Genomic DNA, 6,049 nt, shown 5'->3' with positions numbered 1-6,049 from the left:
ATCCGCCACGGAGGCGTGGCGCGGACCCGCCGTGGCGCCGAGCTGGATCCGCTCCGCAGCCATGATCAAAACCTAAGCTCCGCGGCGCACCAGCAACGGACTCATAAAAACCCTGGCTCATCTGGCCCGGGTCCGTTTTGGACCCGTTTATCTCATTTTCAAAATCCCTTCTGTTCTTGCTGTAGGATAAAATAGGAAACTAAAACATTCACTAAGCCCTACCACAGCAATATAGGCTTACATATGCATTGCCTTGTATTTTTAAACTAACAACATTGTCAATAGGCAGAAACAGAAAATGGTCAATTCACTCTATAAAGTAAATATATAAATAGTAAATATACATATTTAATCTATTAGGCTACAGCTTCAATGAAATGCTGCTCCATGCACAGCTAACATATCAGAAAATGAATAACTGGTGAATGACAAGAAGTTCAATAAAAGATTGTTTAATTGATACATTTCTATTCCTCCTGAGGAGGTGGAGGCGGGACTCGTCTCCTGGTTGCCCGATCCGCCGCCAGGTTGAACCACCTGATGGCGTGTTTGGTGACCTCAGCGTCCGTGGCTGACCCTGCCACCACATTTTTTCTCACAGCACCTGTAATCAAACAAGGTTACAAGACAGATATGTTTATGTTTATGGTATGTAGCATCCAAAGCCAAGTATGCTTACACAATACAAAATATTCCATCCATCCATCTTCTTCCGCTTATCCGAGGTCGGGTCGCGGGGGCAGCAGCCTAAGCAGGGAAGCCCAGACTTCCCTCTCCCCAGCCACTTTGTCCAGCTCCTCCTGGGGGATCCCAAGGCGTTCCCAGGCCAGCCGGGAGACATAGTCTTCCCAACGTGTCCTGGGTCTTCCCCGTGGCCTCCTACCGGTCGGACGTGCCCGAAACACCTCCCTAGGGAGGCGTTCGGGTGGCATCCTGACCAGATGCCCGAACCACCTCATCTGGCTCTAGGTATTAAGGAGATTACATTTGAAAAAGAAACAATCCAAAATGTTCAAACAATATCATTATTTGGTTCCTTGATCAGAGTACTGCATGTGGATGAATCTGTGTGCTTTTGTCATGTTTGTTTGATTCTGTTGGATGACAGCGGCGGGGGGCATAAATAAATATCCATAACCCAACTTTGGGAAGTTGACATTGTTTTCTTATTATTGTCACATGGGGGGGTCGCAGCTCGCGGCGTGGGTGTTCTTCCAATGCAAAGAGACGGCTCCGGACAACAGCGTGAAGGTAGGCTAGGATTTATTAACATAAATCACGCACTACCACAAACATAAACAATACAACAACAACAACAAAAAAAGGCAAGCGTGCCTAAAACGCAAGTGAGGCTAATCTTAAGCAGAAGCTATGGCATGGACATGGAAACTTACTTGGTCAGAGCAAGACATAAACCGGTGTGACATGAAAACATGAAACAGGTGCGTGACGTGACAGGTGACAACTAATGGTTGCTATGGTGACAAAACAAAAGTGCACAAAAAGTCCAAAAACCAAAACGAACATGACCAAAACAAAAACATGATCACACAGACATGACAGAGCCCCTCCCTTAAGGACAGATACCAGATGTCCAAAAAGAAAAAAAAATGAACAAGAGTCATGGGAGGGCGGGAGGGGGACATGGCGGTGGGTCGCCAGCCCAAGTGGCCCCGAATCCACCGAGGCAAAGTCAAGTGGCGGCGGCGAGTGGAATGCCGCTGCAGCAGGCGAGGCGGGCGCCCAGGGATTGGCCACATTCGTGGCCGACTGGGAGGTGGGCGCACTTGGCGTGGCGGGCGACCAGGTAGCGGCCATATCCGTAGCCGACGAGGAGGCAGGCGCTTCGTCATCATGGCAGGCGTGGTGAGTCAGGCGGCGAAGCTCAGCGTGGCGCGTCTGGCGGCGAAGCTCGGCGTGGGTCTTGGTCTTGGTCTTGGCGTGGGTCTTGGTCTTGGCATGGCGGGTCTTGGTCTTGGTCTTGGCATGGCGGGTCTTGGTCTTGGTATGGCGGGTCTTGGTCTTGGTCTTGGTATGGCGGGTCTTGGTCTTGGCATGGCGGGTCTTGGTCTTGGCATGGCAGGTCTTGGTCTTGGCATGGCGGGTCTTGGTCTTGGCGTGGCGGGTCTTGGTCTTGGCGTGGAGGGTCTTGGTCTTGGCGTGGAGCTGGTGCTAGCCGTGGTGCGGCAACAGGTGCTAGCCGTGGAGCTGCGACAGGTGCTAGCCGTGTAGCTGCGACAGGTGCTAGCCGTGGAGCTGCGACAGGTGCTAGCCGTGGTGCAGCGACAGGTGCAGCGACAGGTGCTAGCCGTGGTGCAGCGACAGGTGCTAGCCGTGGTACAGCTAGCCGTGGTGCTAGCCGCGGAGCAGCTAGCCGTGGTGCTGCTACTGGTGCTAGCCTTGGCTCTGATGCTAGCCTTGGCGCTAGCCGTGGTGCAGCTACTGGTGCAGGTGGAGGTGGCCTAGCTGGGGGTTGCGGCTTGACATGCCGAAAGACCGGTGGTGGTGGCCGTGCTGGAGGCTGTGGCTTGGCAGGTCGGAAGACTGGTGGGGGCGGCCGTGCTGGAGGCTGTGGCTTGATATGGTGATGCTGAGCCACCCCACTTGAACAATTCCCAGCCCTAGCCCCCCCCTCAAGGGGCGGATACCAGACGCGCTCCCTGCGGTCTGGAACTCTCTGTAGGGTGGGCGGAGGAGGGCAGAAACTTCCCCTTTAAATTGTCCAAAATGTCTTTTTTGTACCTGCGATTGAGTGGGTGAAAAAAAATTGTTTTGTGTCTTGGGTGTGGCTTGAGTCCTGGGGAGCGGGGAATCAAAAGAAAAAGAATTCAGAAAAAAAAAATCCTGGTCTTTGACGTCATTCGGGCAAAGCCGGGCTGGCTGCAGCTTGCTTCCGCCCGGAGGGGGAGGGGCTTGTGGGAGCGGCGTGTCCTGCCGACTCGCGGAAGTTCTTCCTGAAGTCCTTCCTCGGGAGCGGCGCTTCCGGCACTGTGCTGCGTCCCCGCATTCCTGGGACCAAATGGAGTCTCTGTACTCCACGGAGGAGTAGCGCAGAGTTTGAAAACATGAGGTGTGTCATTGATAACATGAGGTGTATCAATGATATATTAACCCTAACCCTACTGAGCTCGAAGGCTAGTTAGCGGTACTTTGGTACAATTGGCTCGGCAAAATAACCATTTTTGATTTTAATAACCTCTGGATGCTTTATAAATGTTTTTTGGCGGTGAAATGGCTGCGGTGAACAAATCCAGCCCGTCCATTGAGGCCAAAGACCTGGATGTGAGTCGTCATGACAACCTGCAAGATGGCCGCCCCCTAAGTCCCCCAAGGTCAGGTTGTTGTCCCAATTCGTCAAATGACGTGGCAGACCGCCATTTTGAATAATTATGCCCACTAGCAGCAATGTTGCCACAAATTAAGCAACCATACCACTACAGAGGTTTTACGCCCCAATGTTTTGCCACATAATTAAGAATGACAGCGAAGACCATCAGAATTAAAATGGACATTGAGGTCAACACTACTCCGACGGCCGTGACCTCTTGACCCGTGATGATCGTCCCCCTGACGCCTGCTGCGCATCTGGAGGACGGAGGGACAGACGACAGCACCACATGTCTGCGGCTGACTCTGATGCAAACCCTGACAACTGACAGCACAGCAAACCTGCGACCGATCATCCTGCTACCCCCAAGCAAAAGGCCAAAAACAGAAAATGGCAGCACAAGGATAAAGGGCCACCCACAGCAAAAGGCCAAAAACAGAAAATGGCAGCACAAGGATAAAGGGCCACCCACAGCAAAAGGCCAAAATCAGAAAACGGCAGCGCGAGGACAAAAGCAGCGGACTCGCAGACCGGGCCAGCTGTCAGCCTGGCAAACCTGTGGTGGGTCAGACCCGCGGACAGCCGGCTGGAGACCTCCTTCGGGCTGTTCCAGGTAGGTCTACCAGGTATGTCTACCAGATAGGTCTACCAGGTAGGTGTACCGGGTGCAGGCGGTGACATGGGAAAGGTCAGCACAAGTCGCCATGTTGCGACCACCGTGAGACAACTTCAGTTAGACAAGACAAACTACTTTGTTGACATCCAACACTGACGAGCCCTCTAGAAAGGTCATCTAGAGCAGGGGTCTCAGACACGCAGGGGTCTCAGACACGTATCTAGAGCAGGGGTCTCAGACACGCAGCCCGCGGGCCAATATGAACATTTGATGTTAGTGCAGCCCGCGAGTTTTATATGATTGCCGCTTGACAGCGTCATACTTGCCAACCCTCCCGAATTACAGGGCAACCATTCTCTCGTGTGTCTGCTGATTTTCACCCAATCAACAATATTAAGGGCGTGTCGTGATGTCACTGCCTTTAGCGCCCTCTACAACCTCTACAAACAGCCCTAACCCTTCCGTGCTACAATATACACCCCCGCTACCACCAAACCCCGCCCCCCAACATCAACCTCCCCTCCCCCTCCCCCTCCCCCTCCTCCGTGCGTCGGTTGAGGTAAGGGGGGGGGGGGGGTGTTAGCGGGGTGTATATTGTAGCCCGGAAGAAATAATGCTGCAAGGGGTTCTGGGTATTTGTTCTGTTGTGTTTATGTTGTCTTACCGTGCGGATGTTCTCCCGAAATGTGTTTGTCATTCTTGTTTGGTGTGGGTTCACAGTGTGGCGCATATTTGTAACAGTGATAAAGTTGTTTATACGGCCACCCTCAGTGTGACCTGTATGGCTATTGACCAAGTATGCATTGCAGTCACTTACGTGTGTCTGCAGAAGCCGCATACAACATGTGACTGGGCCGGCACGCTGTTTGTATGGTGAAGAAGCAGACGCGCGCCCTTAATATTGTTGTCCGGGTGAAAATCGGGACAGATTCGGGAGAATGGTTGCCCCGGGAGATTGTCGGGAGGGGCACTGAAATTCGGGAGTCTCCCGGAAAAATCGGGAGGGTTGGCAAGTATGTTGCTAGGGCGGGAGAACCATTCAAAGAAGGTGAATTCATTAAAAAGTGCATGTTAGATTTTTTAAGAAATCTTTTCTTGCGGCCCAGCCTCACCCAGTTTCGGCATCCAGTGGCCCCCAGGTCAATTGACTTTGAGACCCCTGGTCTAGAGAGATCAGCACAACTCGTCATTCCACGTCAGCCGTGTTCAAGGTCCATCCGACCTGTCACGACCATGCTGATCAAGGCTCCAGTCGTTGTGCGTCTGTTGTTTCTGATCGGGGTCCTCCGGGGGCCTTGCGTGCGGTTTGGGTGCCATCCTGGCTTATCATAGACGGACAGTGCATTTAACCCTAACCCCCTAACCCCCTCCTCTAACCCTAACCCCAACGCGAACCCTAACCCTCTAACCCTAAACCCCTAACCTCACCCTAACCCTAAATAAGGCACACTTGGAAATAATGAATGTCTTTGTGTGTAATGGCGGTTGAAGTCCACAGGAGGGCGTACGTTCCCTCCAGAGTCTATTGCTGTCATTAAAAGACACTTGGGCAAAAGCCAGCGTTGTTTCTTCATAAGTATGGTCCTCTAAATAAGGGACACTCAGAAAGTGCCGACTTTTCTCCCCCTGAGAAGTCTGGGACACTAAATAAGGCACACTTGGAAATAATGAATTTCTTTATGTGTGCAATAGTGGCGGAAATCCACAGGAGGGCAGCGATTCCCCGCTGTCCTTTTTAGTCTTAATGGTTCTTTGTCTTTCCCAGCTCAACTGCCTTTTTTGACCTTTGCCCCATGTCGGCTCTCCTTGGGCCTTGCCCAGGTCACTCACAGGAAGGAAATGTTTGAACTATTTTCGGCTTCCCCCCCACCCCCCATATTTTGGTCCGTTGCGGCCCGGTTGACCTTTTGGCCTTTGGGGCTTTTTTAGGCCTTCCATACCGCTGCGAGTCATCCCGGGGCAGTATTTTTTAAAACCCAACCCTAACTCCCCGGTAACAAATGCTGGACTCCTCTGCCTCACTCAAATACGCCAAACTGTTTGAAAAGATGCCCAGCAAGAGGGCTCCCATTCCCCGCTATCCCAATGACATCACTTGGCCCCTT

The 6,049-nt window shown here is 52.4% G+C and overlaps 1 long non-coding RNA gene across 1 annotated transcript; it reads right to left on the bottom strand.

Annotated features, from left to right (window-relative positions):
• Positions 1 to 436: 436 nt before the first annotated feature.
• Positions 437 to 1,702, bottom strand: LOC133618972 (uncharacterized). The gene is made up of 2 exons (XR_009817372.1): positions 680 to 1,702; positions 437 to 604 (listed from the first exon to the last, which is right to left on the bottom strand). It is a non-coding gene; the product is annotated as an uncharacterized lncRNA (long non-coding RNA).
• Between the last annotated feature and the right edge of the window lie 4,347 nt (positions 1,703 to 6,049).

Source organism: Nerophis lumbriciformis, linkage group LG19 (assembly GCF_033978685.3).
Source record: "Nerophis lumbriciformis linkage group LG19, RoL_Nlum_v2.1, whole genome shotgun sequence".
NCBI classification, from domain to species: Eukaryota; Metazoa; Chordata; class Actinopteri; order Syngnathiformes; family Syngnathidae; genus Nerophis; species Nerophis lumbriciformis.
This window is presented reverse-complemented; position numbering and strand designations above follow the sequence as displayed.